This window comes from Ictidomys tridecemlineatus, chromosome 15 (assembly GCF_052094955.1).
Source record: "Ictidomys tridecemlineatus isolate mIctTri1 chromosome 15, mIctTri1.hap1, whole genome shotgun sequence".
Taxonomy (NCBI): domain Eukaryota; kingdom Metazoa; phylum Chordata; class Mammalia; order Rodentia; family Sciuridae; genus Ictidomys; species Ictidomys tridecemlineatus.
This window is the reverse complement of record NC_135491.1, coordinates 32,089,889-32,111,343: the sequence shown is the minus strand read 5'-3', so window position 1 is coordinate 32,111,343 and position 21,455 is coordinate 32,089,889. Positions and strand designations below refer to the sequence as shown.

Here is a 21,455-nt window from a genome sequence, read left to right as displayed (position 1 = left end):
GGAAATGCAGCCCAGTGGTAGAGTGCTTGTCTATCCAAACAGTCAAGGCCTTGGGTTTGATCCCAGTTTTTAAATTAATAAATAAAATAAATTTCAGTATGGTGGGTATAGCTGAGTGGTAGAGCATGTGACAGGCCCTTAGTTTGATCCTCAGCACCCGACCACCACATGCATACTTCAGACATGTAAAAACAAATAAATGACTTAAAAAGACAAAATGTACATCATGAAAATTAAAGAACATTTATGCATCAAAAAGTAATGTCAAGCTGGGCATGGTGGCATAGGGCCGTAATACCATTGGCTGGGAGGCTAATGCAGGAAGATCATGAGTTCAAAGCCAGCCTCAGCAACTTAGCAAGGCCCTAAGTAACTCAGAGAGAACATATCTTTAAATAAAATATCAAAAAAGGGTTGGGGATGTGGCTCCATGGTTAAATGCCCCTGGGTTCAATCCCTGGTACCAAAAAAAAAAAAAAAAAAAAAGGTAATGTCATGCCAGGTGTGATGGTACATGCTTATAATCCCAGTGATTTAGGAGGCTGAGGCAGGAGGATCTTAAGTTTGAAGCCAGCCTCAGCAATAGTGGAACCCTGTCTCAAAATTAAAAAATAAACTGGGCAGGGGCTTGGGTTGTGGCTCAGTAGTAGAGCACTTGCCTAGCATGTGTGAGGCACTGGGCTTGATTCTCAGCACTGCATATAAAGTAAAATAATCAATCAACCAATAAGCAAGCTGGGCATAGTGGCAGACACCTATAATCCCATTGGTTTGGGAGGCTGAGGCCGGAGGATCATGAGTTCAAAGCCAAGCCTCAGCAATTTAGGGAGGCCCTAAGTTACTTAGCAAGACCTGGTTTCAAAATAAAAATTAAAAACGTCTGGGGATGTAGTTCAGTGGTTAAGAATCCACTTATATCATCCCACATTCGTTAGAATGGTATAAAAAACAAAAATAAAACACAAAAATATAATAAGTATTAACTAGGATATAAAGAAATCTGAACCACTACGAACTGTTGGTGGAATTGTAAAAAGGTACACCTGTATGTTGAGTCCTCAGAAAGTTAAAAGCAGAATTACCAGGGTTGGGGATATAGCTCGGTAATAGTCCAGTTGCCTACCATGCGGGAGGCCCTGGGTAAGATCCCCAGTACCAAAAAAGGAAAGAAAGAAAGAAAGAAAAAACAGTCACTATATGACTTAACAATTTTACTTCTGGGTACATTACATTATATAAATTGAAAAAAAGATAATATTTGCACACTTGTGCTCATAGAAGCATAATTCACAATAGTCAAGAAGCAGAAGCAACCCAGGAGTCCATCAAGGAATGAATGGTAAGCAAAGTGTAAAATATGCACACAATGGAATATTATCAGGCCTTAGAAGGAAGGAAATTCTGATATATGCCCCAACATGGAAGCACCTTGAGGACACTATGCAAAGTAAAATAAACAAGTCACAAAAAGACAAACACTATAGAATTCCACTTAGATGAGATACCTGAAGTAGTCATATACAGAGACAGTGAAATGGTTGTTACCAGGAACTGGGAGGAAGGGTATGTGGGGAGTTACTGTTTAGAGGGTACAGAGTTTCAGTTTAGAGAGTACAGAGTTTCAATTTTACAAGATGAAAAGAAAATGGAAATGGATGGTGGCAATGGTCGCACCACCTATGAACGTACCCACCACCACTGAATTCTACAATTACAAATGGTCATGATGGTAAATGTTACGTTAGGTGTATTTAAGGGGGAGACAGAGTAGGGGGGGGGGATTGAACCCAGGGGCACTCAGCCAGGAAGCCACATCCCCAGCCCTATTGTATTTAGAGTCAGAGTCTCACTGAGTTGCTTAGCGCCTTGCCATTGCTGAGGCTGGCTTTGAACTGGATCCTCCTGTCTCAGCCTCCCAAACCACTGGGATTATAGGTGTGAGCCGCCACGCCCCACTTACATTAGGTGTATTTTAACAAACAAAAAAAAATTGGGGGTGTGGGGCTGGGGGTGGGGGGGGTGGGTAAAAAGCTGGAATCCCAAATAAAAACCAACAACAAACAACTTGTTAAGGATGGAACTCAGTGCCATAGTACTTGCCTAACTTGTGGAAGGCCCTAGGTTTGATCTCCAGCACCTCAAAAGAAAAAGAAGAGAGAAAAAGAAAAAGAGAAGAAACAACACAAAAACCTGTTACAGGTTTCTTTTCCAAAGTCAAAATACAGGGATGGGAAACGAATTTCAGTTGCTATGGAAATGGGAGTTGGCTGGGGTTTGCAGGAGCAGCAGCTGGAGTGAGACAAGTAAGTGGCCAGGAAGCTGGCCCTGTGACAGAGGGGGCTTCCAGCTGGGATAAGACAACAACAGGCAGGGAGCGAGGTCTCTGCTTTCCCCTACTTCTCCTTTTTTTATATCCCCACCCCCACCCCAAACTGGGGATTGAAACCCAGGGGCACTCTACCATGGAGTTACATCCCTGGACATTTTATTTTTTTAAATATTTTAGTTGTAAATGGATACAATATCTTTATTTATTGGTTTATTTTTTAAAATGTGGTGCTGAGGATAGAACTAAGTGCCTCACACATGCTAGGCAAGTGCTCTACCACTGAGCCACGACCCCAGCCCCACCTGGACCTTTTAATTTTAATTCTCACAAAGTTGCCCAGTCTGACCTCAAATTTCAATCCTCCTGCCTTAGCCTCCCGGGTCTCTGGGATTATAGGTGTGTACTACCATCCCACCACCACCACCACCCTGGTTAGGCGCTCTGAATTGTGCAGACATTTGGAGTGATAGAGAATGGGGTGTGGGAGCCTGTGTGACTATGTTGCATATGTATCATGGAGCACGGGGAATGCCTGAGTGGGACTGGTAACACTGTGTCTCCTCACCTTTTTTTCCAAACATAACTCTTCAAACTGATCTATGCCAGAAACACAAGATTGTTACAGGGTTGGCAGGACTGGGGGGTGGGGGGGGGAGTTAAATTGCTGGTTCTCTTTCCTCTGTACTCACTCATAGGGGACTGGGTCTATTTCAGAGCCTCATGGCACTGAGGATCTGGGGTCTTCTAGCTTAAGTCTTCAAAAGTGTCAGCATGCCCAGTGTGGTGATGCATGCCTGTGATCCCAGTGACTCAGGAGGCCAAGGCAGGAGAATGGAAAGTTCGAGACCAGCCTGAGCAATTTAGCCAGGCTCTCAGCAACTTAGTGAGACTCAATCCCATAATACAAAATTAAAAGGGCTCAGTGGTAAAGCACCCTTGGTTCACTCCCCACCCTTAAAAAAAAAAAAAAAAGTGTCTGTATGTTCTCAGCATTGCTTTCTAGAGATGTCTTGATTAGACCTAGGGTGATGAAGAGCCTTTGCTGAGTCTCTTAGCAGGGCCTACCTGAGGGAAAATAATGGTTTTCCTATTTGTATCCCAGTAAATGAAACTTTCCTTGGATCATATTGAGGGTGAGTTGGCAAGCGGACCTCACATTTATAAGGGACTTAAACCTCAAAACTGAGGCGTGTGTGTGTGTGTGTGTGTGTGTGTGTGTGTGTGTGAGAGAGAGAGAGAGAGAGAGAGAGAGAGAGAGAGAGACAGAGAGAGAGACAGAGAGAGAGGAAGGGGGAGAGAGAGAGAGAGAGAGAGAGAGAGACAGACAGACAGACAGACAGACACCCTTGTTAGGCTGGCTTCAAATGCCTAGGGTCATACAATCCTCCTGCCTCAGCCTCCAGAGTAGCAGAGACTACAGGAATGATCCACCTGGCCTGGCTTTTCACACTTAGGCTTTTTAATCATTCTATAGCCTGATTGCTCTCTATTATGTACTGCCCGTGGGTCACAGTGAGAGAATAAAAACAAAACAAAACAAACAAACAAACAAACAACAACAACAACAAAAAAAACTACCATTTTGCTGTCCTATTCATATTCCTTCAACTTTTCTATCAGGAGCCTCAAAAAGTGGAATTGAGCATTAAGAACAAAATACTTAGGAATAAACTTAATCAAGGAGGAGAAAGACTTGTTCATTGAACACTGTAAAACACGTCGCTGAAAGAAGTTAAAGAAGACATAAATAAACCTGGCATGTTGGTGCACACCTGTGATCCCTGTGACTCAACTCACAAAGTTCCCAGCCAGCCTTGGCAACTTAATGAAACCCTGTGTCATAATTAAAGGAAAAAAAAAAAAAAAAGTCAAAGGGAAAGGGGCTGAGGATGTAGCTCAGTGGAAAGTGCTTTCTAAACATGTTGAGTCCCAGAGTTCCATTCTCATTAATGCAAAAAAAAAAAAAAAAAAACCAAACAAACAAAAGACATAAACAAGTAGAAAGATCTTGGAAAGATCTTTGAAGACCATATAGAGATGTCAGTACTACTCACAGTGGTCTACAGATTCAGTGTAATCAAAAACTATCAAAATCCCAGTGATAGGGCTGGGGTTGTGGTTCAGTGGTAAGAGCGCTCGCCTAGCATGCATGAGGCACTGGGTTCAATCCTCAGCACCAATAAATATAAAATAAAGATATTGTGTCCACCTAAAACTAAAAAATAAATATTAGTAAAATAAAAGAAATAAAAGAATCCATACTGAATTTCAGGGGATCCCAAAATAAAGCTACATAATCAGAAGAACGTGATATTGGCATAGAGAGAGGCCTCTAGACCAATGAAAGATGATAGAGACCCCAGAAACAAACACTTGCAATTTGGGCAAATGATTTTCAATAGGGTACCAAGACCATTCGTTGGGGAAAGGACATTTCCTTTCAACAAATGATGCTGGGAAAACTATATTCATATGCAAAAGAATGAAGCTGTACCCTTATCTTACATTATATATAAAAAAATTGACTCAGAATAGATAAAAGACCTAAACATAAGAGCTAAAACTATAAAACTCTTAGAAGAAAACATAAGAGAAGCTTTATGACATTGCATTTGGCAATTATTTCTTTTCTTTCTTTCTTTTTTCTTTTTCTTTTTTTTTTTTTGGTACTGGAGATTGAACCCAGGGGTGCTCTACCACTGAGCCACATCCTCAGCCCTTTTATTTTTTATTTTGAGATAGGGTCTCACTAAATTGCCCAGTCTGTCCATGAACTTGTGATCCTCCTACCTCAGCCTCCAGAGTCACTGTGATTACAGGTGTGTGTCACCGTGCCTGGCTGGCAATGATTTCTTGAGTACAACACTAAAAGCACAGATAACAAAAGAAAAAGCTAAACTGAACTTCATCAAAACTTAAAACTTCTGTTCAAATGGAATAATCAATAGAGTGAAAGATCAATTTCATAGATGGGAATAAGTCTTTGCAATCATATCTGATAAAGGACTGATAACTAGGCTATATAAAGAACTACAATTCGAGAGGTGAGGTGGTGTTTCAGCTACTCAGGAGGCTAAGGTAGGAGGACCCCAAGTTTGAGGCTGTCTCAACAACTTAGCAAGACTTTGTCTCAAAATAAAAAAAAAATTAGAGGGGCTGAGGATGTGGCTCAGTGTAAAGTATCCCCTGGATTCAGTCTGCAGTATTGGGGAGGAAAAAAGAACTATAACTCAACAAACAATAAAACAAAACAAAAAGCTAGCCTGATTAAAATACAAGTTAAGGACTTGAATAGACATTTCTCCAAAGAAGACGTTCAATTGGCCAACAAGCACAGGAAGAGATGTGCAACACCATTAATCATTAAGAAAATGCAAATAAAATCTATAATGAGGGACTGGGGGTGTCCCTGAGAGGTAGAGTGCTTGCCTAGGATACAGAAGATTCTGGGTTGATTCCCAGGAGCAAATAGAAGATAAAATAAAGATGGCAATTTTTTTGTCATGTATATTCTACCACCATAAAATTTATAAGTACATACAGATAAAATAGTATAAATGATCCAAGGGGCAGCCGCGATCTCTTAGTTCTGCCCTTCCAGGCTACACAGTTAGGCCCAGTCAGTACTCAGAGTTTTTCCTCTACTTCCTTTGTCTTGTCAAAACTGACCACAGGTGCAAAGGAGCCCACAGGCCCTTACCCGAGGTTCAGCATGTACAAGTGGGAGAGAAAGGTGAGGACTGAGCATCTAGAAAGGACGTCCGTGCACCTAGCTTTGACATAGGACTAAGGTGATGAAGGGTGTAAGGCAAGAGTCGGGCAGTGGGTGCTTTGGCAGTTAAAGGGGGAGAGGGGACTCTGGCTTTTGGGTGGTGTCACAGTTAAGTGGATTGGAGGGAATGAGGATGTGCAGATGTGTGAGCTCCTGGGGGCACACTGGGCAAGGGTGTGTTTGGCTGGAGTGTGGTGTGACTGAGAGGCACAGATGAAGAGAGGGCTGGACGACAGTAATAACCTTGTTCACAGGGGGCACACTATGTGCTTCATATCCAATAACCTTAAGGTGGCAATAGGAACTCTCTTTTTCAGGTGAGAAAGCTGAGGCTCAGGATGTTAAGCAGCTTGCCCAAGGGCATGCCAAGCCAGCAAGAGAAGGAGCTGGGCTATGAACCAGGCTAACAGGAGTCTGGAACTTGAACCCAAGTAAGAAATACCTTGGGGACTGGGGATGTAGCTCCAGGTTGAGCGCTTGCCTCACATGCACTAGGTCCTGGGTTCAAATCTCAGCACTGAAAGGTGGGGGGGCAGAGCCAAATATGCTTTTGGTTGGGGATGTAGCTCAAGAGCACAGCAATTGCTTAGAGTATGCAAGGCCCTGGGTTCCATCCCTAGCAATACAAACACACCAATAAAAATTCAAATTCCATTCCCAAGAGCAAAGCTGGAATAAGTTAAACAATAAGACAACATTAAATTGGATTTTAACCCAGATCACAAAATAAATATCCATGAATCCATACTAATAAATAAAAAGAAAAAAAATTTTGGAATGCTGGGGATTCGCTTTTTTTTTTTTTTTTTTTTTAAATAGTACTAGAGGTTCTCTACCACTGAGCTATATCTACAGCCCTTCATAGTTTACTTTGCGATAGGGTATTGCCAAGTTGCCCAGGTTGACCTCAACCTTGCCATCCTCCTACCTTAGCTTCCTGAGTAGCTGGGATTACAGACTTGCACCACCATGTCTGACTTAAAAAAAGGGGGGGTGGGGCGGGGACAGAAGAGCCAAATCTCCCACATGGCAGTATTCCAAGTAAATTATGTAGATACTCTCCCATAAAGGAAGAACAATATAACTCCACATCCCCTTAAACCTAGGCTATCCACACTGACTTTCTTTCCAGAGCACAGAGTGGAGAAACCTGACAGACACCACCTCAGATAGCAATCCAAGTCGGTATCCATGGTGATAGCCATGTTTACAGTATATATGCTTGATATGTGATGCAAATGATATTTTACTTCTGTGGTCTTCCTTATTACAACCCATAACCCCAGTGTGATGAGACCAATTCCTACATGGGTGGGACTCTATAATATTTCTGACCAGTATTACTCAAAACTGTCAAGGTCATTAGAAACAAGGATATTCTGAGAAAATGTGGCTTCTGAGGGCACAGGCCACCTTCCCTCTCGAGGCTCAAGGAGGCCTTCCTTACCAGCTCCACATGCCACAGATTCTCCATATGCATTTTATTTTTATTTTAGTTAAGTCAAGGTTCTCTATATGGGTAGGAAGAGAGGTCATGTATATATGCAACTTTTTTTTTTTTCCCCCAATGCTGATGATTAAATCCAGGGCCTCACGAATGCTAGGCTAGTATTCCAAAACTAAACTTCTTCCCTAACTCTTTCTAAATTTTTGAGATAGGATTTCACTAAGTTTTGTCCACGCTGACCTTGAACTTGTGATCTTCATGCCTCAGCCTTCCAAGTAGCTGGAATTACAGGCATGCACCCCCATGCCTGGCCCCTGTACATTTTTTAAGGCTGACAAAAGTCCTGCGTGCTCCAAAGTAATAATACTAACTCTTTAGTTAAGCATAACCAGTGTACAAAATACAGCAAACTTTAGCCTGCTGCCCCCCAAAGCAGCAAACTCAGTGGTTTGTTGGGCTTAATGCCTAGGCTTCCTTTCCTGCCTCCTTGCTCTCTGGCACTCCTTATCTCTCAGACCTGTCAGAGGCGAGTGATAACAGTAGCAACAGTTTAAAACTGTGACGCTGCCAATTCTACAATGAAACAGAATCCAGCATCCCAGGAAATTGCCTCTCGGTTGCAAGAATTGTTACTGCAGGATACACAGTAAGTCACCTCCAAAATGTGAGGAGAGTGTCAGATATTAGTGGAATGCACACACAACGTCTATGATTACTGATCTGCAAAAGTCCTTATGGATGGAACAGGATGTGTCTCTGGACGAAGCCGGAAGAGCAAAGCCTGGAAATCAAATCAAGACTTGACAATGAAAAAAAAAAAAAAAAAAAAAAAGGCAGGTCGATTGTATTAACATAAACTGCAGAAATAAGATGCAGAGGAGAGAGAGAGAGAGAGAGAGAGAGAGAGAGAGAGAGATGATGTGATGATGTGATAGCTCAGAAGGGCAAGTTTGAGAGTCTGTCTTGTCTCTTACGTTGTCCAGACTAATGGGAACTCTGAAAATCTACTTGAGTGTTACAGGCAGCTCTGAGGTCTGGCCAGAGCCTTCCAGAAATACCCTCTTGATAAGGACCTTAAGGCTGGTCCAGGGAGCCGGAGGAAGTCAAAGGTTCAGTAATTGTTTAGTCATTATCTACCACGATCAAAGGGATGGGCAGTTGCCTTTCTGGACTCTCCTGTGAGGACAAGGATCCCAGGCTATCTGAAAGGATCTGAGGCTATCTGGCCATCGACATCATTCATCTTGCTCACCTTGCCTTGAGTCCCTGAATACCAGCCTTCGAACCAGAATTTGGCTCTCTGTATGGCCTTTCCCGCAGGGGAAAGAATGTGCTGACAGGTTGACAGAAGAGTTCCAGGCTGCTCGGCTGTTCCTTCTCCCGTTGTGATTTAATATATTTGTGGTCTGGCTTCCTCACCAGGCTCCTGTGAATTTGGTTAGTCTATCCTGATTAACTCCAAGTGCACTAAAGAATTCCCATCTCTGGCCTGCAAAGAATTTGAACCTCCAACCCCCAGCCCCTTGTGATGCTGGGCCCAAGGGGGTTCTTGACTGAGCAGCAGCAGATCTTCCCACTGCACCCCCCACTCCTTCTTTTTCCCCCAGGGCCAGAGCTTCCAGAAATACCCTCTTGATAAAGGACCTTAAGGCTGGTCCAGGGTTGGCATTAAACCCAGGGCTTCACACACGACAGGCGAATGCTCTACTACTGAGCTACACTCCCGGTGTTTGCCTCCCCCTTGACTTCATCACCTAGTGGTCTTCTCCTCAGTCACCCCAACCACAGTCATCTCCCTGCACCCAGAGTGAACCGTGGGACAACTTGAAAGAAGAATGCGAGGGTAACAAAAACAACTTTCTAGGCTCTGCTGAAGAAAAAAAGAAAAAGGAGGAAAGAAACCCTCTGCTTGGGAGAAGATGCCAAGGACAGACATGCAACAGAGAATGAGTGGAAGGAACTGGCACTATTTAATGCAGAGCAGGGAAGATCAGGAGAGCTAATCCGCTCCCTGCCTGCCATCCAATATCTAAAGGACTGTCGTGAAGAAAAAGGGGACATATTTATTCTGGAGCTCCAGGAGAAAATATGCCAACCAAATGGTGCAGATTCAGGGAGACAGATAAAAAGAACATTTTAGGCCCCTTTCTCTCTACCTTCAGCTATTCACATATCACCTTCACTTTTTTTTTTTTTTTTTTTTTTGCACCAGGGATTGAATCCAAGGGAACTCGTGCGCTGAGCCACATCCCCTGCTCTTTTTTTATTTTGTATTTTAAGACAGGGCCTCGCTAAGTTGCTGAGGGCTTCACTAAATTGCTGAGGCTGGCTTTGAACTCACAGTTCTCCTGTCTCAGCCTCCGGAGCTGTTGGGATTTCAGACATGGGCCACTGTCACAGTGCTCAGAACCTTTTTTTTTTTTGGGGGGGGGGTCCTATTTGTGAGAAACAGTAATATTTGTGAGAAGCAGTGTAATACTGTGATTGAGATGTGGCTCTTTGGTATAGTGCTTGCCAAGCATGCAAGAGGCCCTGGTTCAATCCCCTGCATCTCCCCCCCCCCCCACACACACACAGGAATAAGACTACCTACAACTTGGACATTTTTTAGGGGGGGAATGGTGGGGAGGGACACTGGGGATTGAACCCACGGGAGCTTAACCACACAAAGCCACATCCCCAGCCTATTTTTTTATTTACTTATTTGAGACAGGGTCTTGCTGACTTGCTGAGGCTGGCTTTGAACTTGTGATCCTCCTGCCTCAGCCTCCTGAGTCACTGGGATTACAGGCATGTGCCACCTCGCCCAGCCTAACTATACAACTCTAGGCAAGTTCCTTAACTCCCTGTGCCTGTTTTCTCAGAAGCAAAATGGAGCTTATAATAGTACCTACCTTAAATAGTACTTAACCCATATGGTTGTGATGAGGATTAATTGAATTATACATGCAAAATGCTTAGAAGAGCAGCCAGCAGAGGATGCAAAGAAAGGAGAACTTTCATACGCTGTCGGTGGGAATGTAAATTAGTACAGCCACTGTGGAGAACAGTATGGAGGTTCCTCAAAAAACCAGAAATAGAACTGCCATATGATCTAGCAATCCCACTACTGGGTGTATATCCAAAAGAATGGGAATCAGTATGTCAAAGAGATAACTGAACTCTTGCATTTACTGCAGCACTATTCACGATAGCCAAGATAGGGAATCAATCTAGTTGTCCACTGATAGATGAGGGGGGGATGGAAAAAAATGGTCTATATGCACAATGGAATATTACTCAGCCATAAAAAAGAATCCAATCTTGTTCTTTGTGGCAATGTGGATATTATGTTCTGTGACATGAGTCAGGCACTGGAACATAAAAACCATATGTTCTCATTTATATGGAAGCTAAAAAAAAGTTGATCTCCTATGAGTAGAGTCCAATAGTGGTTATAAGAAGCTAGGAAGGGATAGGGAGACAGAGATGGAAGGAAGATGGTGAATGGGCTTAGGAGTACAGCTGCATAGGAAGAATAACTTCTAATATTCTATAGCACAGGGGGTCAACTATGCTTGAAAATAACTGTATATTTCAAAATAGCTAATAAAGAGAGTGCATGTGTGTGTGTGTGTGTGTGTGTGTGTGTGTGTGTTTTATATTGGGAATTGAACCCAGAGATACTTCACCACTGACCTATATCCCCAGCCTTTTTTCATTTATTATTTTGAGACAGGGTCTTGCCAAGTTGTCCAGGCTGGCCTCCTACTTGCAATCCTCCTGCCTGCCTCCAGAGTTGGTGGTATGACAGGTGGTATCATGGTGCCTGGCTGCTAGCAGAGAGAATTTTGAATTTTCCCAACACAAAGAAATGATAAATGCTTGAGGTGATAGACATGACATAGTGAGTTAGGATAGAGAAAGAGAAATGCTGAATCTTAAAGGAAACACCACAGGCCATTGAGATACAAAAAGCTCACAGTTGTAAATCTTGTGCAAGGTGCCCTTTGCCCATGCCCTTGTAAAACGAGGGAAATGTGGAAGGGTAGGGAAAACTATTTGTGTGGTGCTGGGGATCAAACCTGGGGCCTCATGCATGCTAGGAAAGTACTCTACTTTCTGAGCCACATCCATAGCCCCTATTAATTTATTTTGAAGGAAACTTATTTTTTATTTTTTGGTGGTACTAGGGATGAGACCTAGGGCTTCGTGAATGCTAGGCAAACACTATACTGATAAGCCACACCCACCGTCCTAATTTATATTACTTCTATAATAAAAAGTCAATAACACTGGTCATACATGGGAGGAAATTACAAAGATAAACATAACCGTGATTAAATTATTACTTTTATTTTGTTTTGGTGCTGGGGATTGAACCCAGAGCCTTGGGCACAACTGTTACTGTTATAATGAATGGAGGACTGCTATCTTTTCAGTTCAAAGGGAGAAGAGCAAGTACTACCCGAGTCCTGCTGCATGCAGTTCGCTGAGACTTCTCATGGACCCGTCATAAGGAATTCAGTCTGGTAAGTTTGAGGAAGTGAAAGGCCCCTGTGGTTGGGGCACCTGCTCTGGGGAGCAAGGGCAGCCTGAGGGTGCTAGAGAGGCAGGAGGGCACCCTCAAGGAGAAGGTTCAACTGGGTACAGTGGTGCACAATTGTAATTCCAACTACTCTGGAGGCTGAGGCAGGAGGATCACCCATTGGAGACCAGCCTGTGCAATTTTGCAAGACTGTGTCTCAAAATAAAATTTAAAAAGGGATGATGAGGATGTAGCTCAGTGGTAGAGTGCCTCTGAGTTCAATCCCCAGCACCACAAATAAATAATAAATATAAGAAGTTTGAAAGTAAAAGAAAAAGGGATAGGGGTGTAGCTCAGTAGTAGAGTGCCTCTGAGTTCAATTCCAATCCCCAGTTCAGGGCGGAAAAAATAAAGAGAGAGACGGCTTAATAGGAAACACCTTTCCTGTTGTGAGACTCCAGATTCCTTGGTGCCTAGTCTTCTCTTTGTGCCACATCAAATCATCTCACAAGGCACCCAGTGAGTGGTATGCCAGAAAGAACCGTCAGACGCACGTCCTAGCACATGGGGTGGGTGCTCCACCCCCTGCTATTCCCCAGCACATCCCTGAAGTTACAGCAGATGCTTTCCAGATGCACTGGATGCCTCTGGCTTCTTTGCGCCTTAGGTCATGTTCTGGCTGCAGGGTGTGTACAACAGACATCAGAGGTATGGGCCAGATGTGTCAGGCAGAGCAGGCTCAGCAGCAGGCCTAAACAATGAGACTAGAATTAGAGGAAATACCCCAGCTTCTTGGCCTCTTCTGGGATACCTTTATTTATTTATTTATGGGTTTATTTTTGTCCTGGAGATGGAACCCAAGCACTGAGCCTCCCTTCCAGTCCTTTCCATTTTATTATTTTATTTTTACTAAGTTGCTGAGGCTGCCCCCGAACTTCCAATCCTCCTGCCTCAGCCTCCCAATTCGCTGGAATCACAGACCTGTGCCACTGTGCCCAGTACTTCTGGGTCACTGCTGAAACATGTTCCACAGCCTGTCCAACCGTCGCCCAGGGATGGAGGCCGTGGCCCTGTGGTCCCTCACTCATCAGCACATCCTTTATTGGGTCTTTTCCCTGCTTTGGTTCATTGCTCCCATTGGGCTTTCTGGGATCATTTCCCAAATAAATTTCTGGCACCTGAATTCTTGTCTCATGATTTGCTTTTGGGGAAACTCCAACTATGGCACGGTTTTAAATTTCTGATGATTGAACGAGTCGACCAATCAGCTGGTAAGTTCCAGTTTATTGGAACACTATAGAAACGGCTGAGGAAGTTCATTGGAGATACATGGGTCAGGGGGTGATTCAAGTTGATGGGGATTCAGAATCCTTCAGAACCCCAATCCTATGATTCAGGATCAAGAGTTGGCAAACCTGAGGGCTGGGGTTTGTAGCTCAGTGGTGGAGTGCTTGCCTAGCATGTGTGAGGCACTGGGTTCGATTCTCAGCACCACATATAAATAAATAAAGTTCTATCAACAACTAAATATGTATATTTAAAAAAAAAGGGGGGGGGTGTTGGAAAACCACAGTCCATTGTTATATCCAGCCCACTGTCTGCCCTCATAAAGCCTGTAAGCTAAGAAGAGCTTTTCAATTTTTAATGGTTGAAAAGAATTAAAAGAAGAATAACAATCTGGTGTGGTGGCACTTGCCTGTTCATAGTAATTTGGGATACTAAGGCCATCGGGGGCAAGTTAGCCAGATCCTGTCTCAAAATAAAATTTAAAAAGGCCTAGGGGATCTAGCTAAGTGGTAGAGCATCCCTGGGCTCAATCCCCAGTGCTAATAAATAAATAAATAAACAAACACTTTCTGACACATGAAAACTATCTGAAACAGCAGATGTGGTACCACACATGCCTGTCGCCTCGGCTGGCTACCAGGGAGGCTAAGGCAGAAGAGTCACTTGAGTTCAGGAATTTGATGTTGGTTTGGGCAACACAGTGAGATCCCAACTCAAAAAAGAAAAAAGAATTCTAAATGTGGGGTTGTGGTTATAGTTCAGTGGTAGAATACTTGCCTAACATGTACAAGGCACTATGTTTAATCCCCAGCACCCCCAAAAGTAAAGCCCCCCCATGTAATATGATACCCAAACTTTACTGTCTATAAAGTTTTATTAGCATACACGGTAGCTTTTTTTTTGGTACTAGATATTGAACATACAGGCACCTAACCACTGAGCCACATCCCCATCCCCAGCCCTTTTTATTTTTTATTTTGAGACAGGGTCTTGCTAAATTCCTGAGGCTGGCCTTGAACTTGTGTTCCTCCCGCCTCAGCTTCCCAAGCCACCGGGATTACAGACATGCACCACCACACATGGCTTCTACAGCTGCTTTCGCCCCATAAAGCAGAGTTGAAAGTTGCAGCTGAAACTATAAAGTCCACAAAGCTCCGAATATCTACCAGCCAGACCTTTACAGAAGAAGTTTGCTGATCCTTGTTCAAGATCATTTTCCTGCACGAACAAAAGGCCAGTTGCTCCACGGAGGGCAAGGCCCACCCCAGATCAAGTATTTAGGGAGCAGTTTGAATAAAACTTCTCATTTCCTCTCTGAACATCTCTGTGACACCCTCACTGCTCCTTCCGCTTTCTCCAGGTATCCAGGACTCTTTCACTGAGGCATTAATGTCTTTACACCAGAAAAAAATTTCATTTTGGAAAGGACAGAGCCGAGCTTAGCGAAGCATGCTTGTAATCTCAGTTACTCAGGAAGTTAAGGCAGGAGGATCACTTCAGCTCCCAAGTTCAAGATCAGCTGGAGCGATATAGTAAGATGCGGCTCAAAAAAAAAAGAAAGAAAAAAAGACCTGAGAACTTTTCTTCTCCACGCTCTGCCACTGTCCCAGGTGATTTCACCCAAGCTTGATGACTTTTTGCAATCACTTGGTTACTGATTTCTCCCCCAACCAAACCAAACCTCCAGCCCAGGACCATGATGAGAGAGATCTCTGATGAATAACCCGATATCCTCTCAACAGTAGATTGAGATGACGTGGGGGTGTGGCTACATATTAGCAGTAGAACTCTGCGTGAATCATTTAATAGCATGGTTCATCAATCTTGTCATATCTCAAAGGTGGAAACGATCCTGTGTGGCCTGCCAGTATTACTGTGCTCATCAGATGAGGTGAGAGCTGCCCACAAAAGTGTCACTTGCCCCCCCCCCCCCCCCGACTCCAGCACGTCATTGCATTATTGACTTCTGCTTCCTCTGACCCCCACAGGTTCTCCATGAGCTCCCTCCCCTCACGTGCTCTTGGCCACCTCTAGCCCTTTGCACATGGTAATATTTCTGCCTGAAACACTTTTTTTCCTCTCCCACCACCATCTGGCTGATGAATATATAACCTTTGTGTGTGGGGTGCTTTTATGTATATTACTGTTTAAAAACATTTTCCCCTCTTTTATGTGCTTCTGGGGATTGAACCCAGGGACTTCAGCACACAAACCAAGCCCTCTACCACTGACCTACATTCCCAGCCCCAAGACATCTTTTTCAACATACATCGTTTCATAACATTGAATTCAGACAACAGCTACAACTCATGCCTGAGTAAAGCTTATCTGACACGTCTTTTCTCTATAAGGCACATCAAAATCTTCTTGTGCTCAGGACACCAGACAGTAATTCTAGCATTAGGCTTGGGGACCACGTTAAACATCCAAGTCACCCATATGACACGTGCACACACATGCAAACTACCAAACAAACCACAGAAAGCTGGGTGTGGTGGTGCATACCCGTAATCCCACCAACTCGGGAGGCTGAGGCAGGAGGATCACAAATTCAAACTTAGCCTTAGCAACTTACTGAGGCCCTAAGCAAGTTAGTCTTAAAAAAAAAAAAAAAAAAATAGAGCTGGGGATGTGGCTCAATGGTCAAGTGCCCTGGGTTCAATCCCCAGTATCAAAACCAAACAAAAACAAACCACAAAAAAAGACATTTGTCTATATGGACGCTCCTCAACTTGCAATACGGTTATATCCCAATAAACCTAGACTGAAAATATTAAGTCAAGCAAGAAGCCCTGGTTCAATCCCCAATACTGCCAAAATTAATTAATTAATTACTTAATTAAAGAAAAAGAGAAGAAAATATTGTAAGTTAGAAATAAATACCCAACCTGGGCTGGGGGTGTGGCTTTGTGGTAGAGCACTTGCCTAGTATGTGTGAGGCCCTGGGTTTGATCCTCAGCACTGCATAAAAATAAATAAATAAAATAAAGATATTGTGTTCATCTGCAACTAAAAAAATTAAAAAAAAAAAATAAAATAGAATACCCAACCTACTGCACATTACAGCTCAGCCACACAGTACACTGTGTATACAGTACTGACCGTTTTCCCCTCATGATCCCATGATTGATAGGGCTGCAACTTGTGGCTGCTGTCCAGCATCCCTCAAAAACTATGGTACTGCATATCTACCATCAGTTCAGGACAGGATCAAAATTCAGAATTTGGAGTATGGTTTCTACTGAAGGAGCAAGCATGGCTCTTACACTATCATAACACTGGAAAATTGTCACATCGGGCTGTCATAAGCCAGAGACTTCCTGTAGAGTGAGAGCTGGAACCAGAAGGGAGGACTTCCTTTGTTTGACCTCAGCTGAGAACATGTGGGTCGGGTGACAACTTTTTGGTTGCTCTGCTAAGTCCATATGTGACTGGGAAAGTGCTAGGGATTTTAGTCTGAGGGTTACAAATTTTAGGGAGTCGTGAATTTGCAAAGACTGGATCAACTGTACTTTCTTCTTGTTTCTCGTGTTCATTAGAGGGTGAATTACCTGAGGGTCTCCAGCATTTGGAAAACATCCTGGCATACGGTGGGGTCTCAATAATAAATATATTACCAATGAGGGAGGGAGTCAATTCAGTGGAAATGCTTTACTCATGTTCAAGATGGACATCGATAGCAAAGTATTATATGGAGACCCCATTCACCTGCACCTGTGCTAAGTGTTGTCTTCCTATTCTTTAAGCAAGGGACCCACTGTTCTTTTGCACATGAATTGTCAAGGCAGTCTGCCTGGATTCTAATACAGAAGTTTGTCTAATTACTTATGTAATCAAGCAAGTGTTTTGGCCCCCTCTAAATCCCAGCTTTCTCTCTTTGTACTGGGGATTGAACCCAGGGGCACTCCAGCACTGAACTACATCCCCACACTGTTTTTTTGGGGGAAGGGAGGCTACAGGGAATTAACCTTGGGGCAGGGATGCAACCACTGAGCCACATCCCCAGCCCTATTTTGTATTTTATTTAGAGACAGGGTCTCACCCAGTTTCTTACTGCCTGACTTTTGCTGAGGCTGGCTTTGATCCTCAGCCCCCAGGGAGCCTTGAGATTACAGGTGGGTGCCACCAAGCTTGGCCTCCCCAAAATTTTTTATTTTTTATTTTAAGACAGGGCTTCCCCAAATTGCCAAGGCTGTCCTGACCTTGTGATCCTTCAGCCTTGGCGTCCCAGGTCCCTGGGATGGCAGGCATGTGCTACTTTCTTCAACTCTCAAGTGCAATACTTCTAGTCCTCACTTACTGCCCTGTGGGTTATGGTGAGGGGTCAAAGTGGCAAAGCAGAGAAAGCGTTTAGAATTGTCTGGCACAGAGTGACTCCTCGGTAAACTCTGGCTTTCATTCTTAGTAATTCTCACAGTCACCCCAAGAGTTTTAAGTTAGCATACCCATTTTGCAGATGAGGAAACTGAAGGTAAGGGTGGTTCAGTGAGTTGTCTGGGGTCATACTCAAGGAAGAGCTGACTCTGTGGGACTCCAAGCCCTTGCTGGTAAAATTTTGCTTTTATATAAAACGTAAGGGGTCGTTTATACTAGTTTTAAGGTTCCTTACTCTGCCTGCTCAGTTACATTTTCCTGAACTTCTCTGGGATCAGGGTGGGGCAGAAGCCCATTCACTCCCCATCCTCCTGGAAACATTTTCCACTTTCCACATTGCTGTATTTTTGTAGCCTGTCCACTTTTTTTTTTTTTTTTTGAGGGGAGGGGTATTACTGGGGATTGAACCCAGGGGCACTTTACCACTGAGCTACATTCCCAGCCCTTTTGATTTTGAGTCAGGGCCTCCCTAAATTGTTATCCTCCTGCCTCAGGCTCCCAAGCCCCTGGGATTACAGGCATGCACCCGGGGCTGGGGGCTTTCAGAACAAGTCCTGTTGGGAGTGGGGTTTTGACTTGTTACTTTGGGTTTGATAGCCCAAAGGCAGAGGTATATCCTTCTTCATGAAGGATAAGGAGAAGCAACAGCATCATTTTAACCTGTAACTAAACATTCTCGGCCTTTCTCGAACTCTAGATCAATGATCTTCAAATCTGACTGTAAACTGGAATCTTCTGGGAAGTTATTTTTCCCCCCTTCTTTGAAACTGGGGATTAAAACCAGGGCCTCCCGCACGCACTAGACACTCTAACCCTGAGCACATCACCAGCCCTTTTTTTTTAAAGGAAAAAAAAAAAATCGAGACACTCTCAGCTAAGTTGCTGAGGGTCTCACTACATTGCCCAGGTGGGCCTCCAATTTGCGATCCTCCTTCCTCAGCTTTCGTAGTAGCTGGGATTACAGACAACTATGCCAAGCTCCCGGGAAGCTTTCAATATCCAGATGTCCACGGCCCAACCCAGACCAATTACGTCCGAGTCTCTGGGAGCAGGGGATGTTGAACTGGGGCGTCAGCATGTTTACTGCTCCCTGAGCCGTGCCAATTTGCACCCAAGTTTGAGAAGTAGTGCTGTGCACCCGATCAGCGCTCAGCTCCAGCGCTGGAGGCTTTTTGGACAGCAGTAACTCCCGTCTGCATTGGGGGCTTGCCGTGTGGGGATCTGAGCAAGCCTTCCAGAGGCCCGAGCTCAGGGAGGATGCTTGCTTGCAAACGACCTGGTGTTCTGCTCCGCTCTTAGGCCCAGCTCGCAGACTGCAGGTCTCCGGATCCCCCTAGGCAACAACACGCTCCCACGTCTCTGTTTGTCTCTGCAGATCACAAGCAGCGTTCCGCGGCCGCCACGCTGCCCACCCCACCCTCGAAGATTCTAGGGAAATGCCCGCGACTCAGGAATCCTACCTTGGCTGCCGGCGCTGCCCTCCAGTCCTCGGAATCCTAGGACTCAGGTTCCATCTGTCTCTTTCGCCTGCGCCCAGGAGGCTCCCGCTAGAGCGCAGGCGCCACCTAGTGGGCACCCGGCGGCCGCGCGGAGACTGGGGCTGGGAGGTGGGAGTGCAGCGCAGGGCGGAAATGCAGGGCTTCCCACGTGGGCGGTTTTCCAATGCACTGCGAACCCTAGGGCGCAGATCCGGCCTGGGCGGGACCACCCTCGCCCGGGAGAGGGCCCTGGGACCTGAACTTGCTCTACTTTTTCTTGGGAGCATGAACCAGACCCTAGCCCCTGGCGTAGTATCCATCCTGCGATTTTCCTGGCTGGGCTCAGGGATCTTTCGTTTCATCCAGCAGCCTTCATTACACCGCAATTTGGCGTAACTTCTCTTCGCCACGCCAGGGGCATCAGAAAAGGCAAAGGGTTTTTGCTCAAACCCAAGGAAGTCTTTCCTTTACCAGTAACCCTTTTTTCTTGACACCTCTCACCCCTGGCCAAAGTACCTTGTTCCCTCCATTCGCTTTCAACTTAGTTAAACATCCACTCTCTGTGTCCATCCCTGTGCTGTCAGAGAGACACAATGGGGCGCCACAGGAGTTGGCAACCCCAGTAGTGTTTCTCACCGGGGTGCCATTGACACTTCTTTGAATGGGGCCCATCCTGGTATTGGAGGCCATTAAATATCCCTGACTTCTTACCACTAAAGGCCAGCACCCATCCTTCATCATTGTGACATCCCCATCCCATTTCCAGTTGTCTCCTTGGGTGGAGGGAGCACGATAATTTATTACCTGATAATTGGGTTCAGATGACAGTTAATGGAAGGGAATGTCCCATTGCCAGATATTGAGAGTAGTGGGGACCCTCAGCCACCTCCCTTTTCTAAGGCTCCCATTTTTTTTTTTTTTTTTTTAACGAAGACATGCCAAAACAGTTACAAAACTGGTGGACTAGCTGGGCATGGTGAACACACCTGTAATTCCAGTTACTTGGGAAGCTTTGGCAGGAAGATTTCAAGTTGAAGGCCTGTGCAATTTATCCAGACCTTGTCTCAAAATCAACTAAAAAGGCCTGGGGGTGTAGCTCAGTGGTAGAGTACTTACCTAGCATGTACAGAGCCCTAGGAGCAATCCCCAGTAACACACACACAGCAAAAAAAAAAAGGGGTGGGGTGGGGAGTGGGTTGTTTAGCATGTTTACATTTCGTTTTTTTTTTTTTTTAAATTTTATTTTTAGTTCAACAAACATTAACTGAGCACCTGCTGTATGTCAGACATTTCTACAAGGGATATATGGAAAAACAAAATGCAAAAATCGATGTCCTGGTTGAATTCACTTTTAATGTAACACAGTGACATTTTTCTTTATTTTATTCTTTTGAGGTGCTGAGGACTAAACTCAGTGCCTCACATATGCAAGGCAAGTGCTCAACCACTGAGATAAAACCCCAGCCTGTAACACAGTAATATTTTTAACACACACACACAGAGAAAACAAAAACAGAACAGAACTGGATATAATTGAGTTCTCCATGGGTTAAGAACAGAATACATAAGAAATGTCTATTTAAGGGCTGGGGATGTGGCTCAAGCGGTAGCGTGCTCGCCTGGCATGCGTGCGGCCCGGGTTCGATCCTCAGCACCACATACCAACAAAGATGTTGTGTCCGCCGAGAACTAAACAATAAATATTTAAAAAATTCTCTCTCTCTCTCTCTCTCTCTCTCTCCCCTCTCTCACCCTCTCTTTAAAAAAAAAAATGTCTATTTAAGCCATGTGCAGTGGTGCAAGCATGCCTATATAATGCCAGCCTGGGCAATATAACAAGACAACAATAGCAACAACAACAACAAAGAAAAGAATATTTATTTACAGAGCACAAAAGGCAGAGAGGTCTGGAGGTAGAGACACAAGTGTTGCAAAGTTGCATGGGGAGTGTCTTCATTAATCCTGACAGTTTATCTCTGAGACAACACTTAGGGATAATGTCACCAGTGGAAATTTGAGTCGCTCTGTGATAGTGAAGCCTGGACCATCCATCAGCCCAGCCCACCCCCACTCTGTTAGCCTCCTGGTTTACCCGGTGTGTGTGCCTACTTAATCTTTGCACTCTGTCCTGGTGTAATCTGGTCAAAGTGAACATCAAGGGCAGAGGAGGAAGTGTCATCTGGGGGTAATGACTACAAGGGCAAGAGGTGGGAGTAGGAGAAAGGATGGGGTGTCATAGACAGGGGCCAGTACCACCCTAC

The 21,455-nt window shown here is 44.5% G+C and overlaps 1 protein-coding gene across 7 annotated transcripts in view; it reads right to left on the bottom strand.

Annotated features, from left to right (window-relative positions):
• Positions 1-19,281, bottom strand: part of Chd9 (chromodomain helicase DNA binding protein 9) — a 246,550-nt gene extending 227,269 nt beyond the window's left edge. For 6 of the 7 annotated variants that reach the window (XM_040279558.2, XM_078032311.1, XM_078032310.1 and 3 more), the window contains exon 1: positions 19,177-19,280. The gene's annotated coding sequence lies outside the window, so the exon portion shown is untranslated. Of the gene's footprint in view, positions 1-19,176 lie in introns of all 7 variants that reach the window. The other variant, XM_078032313.1, reaches the window with a different exon arrangement.
• Between the last annotated feature and the right edge of the window lie 2,174 nt (positions 19,282-21,455).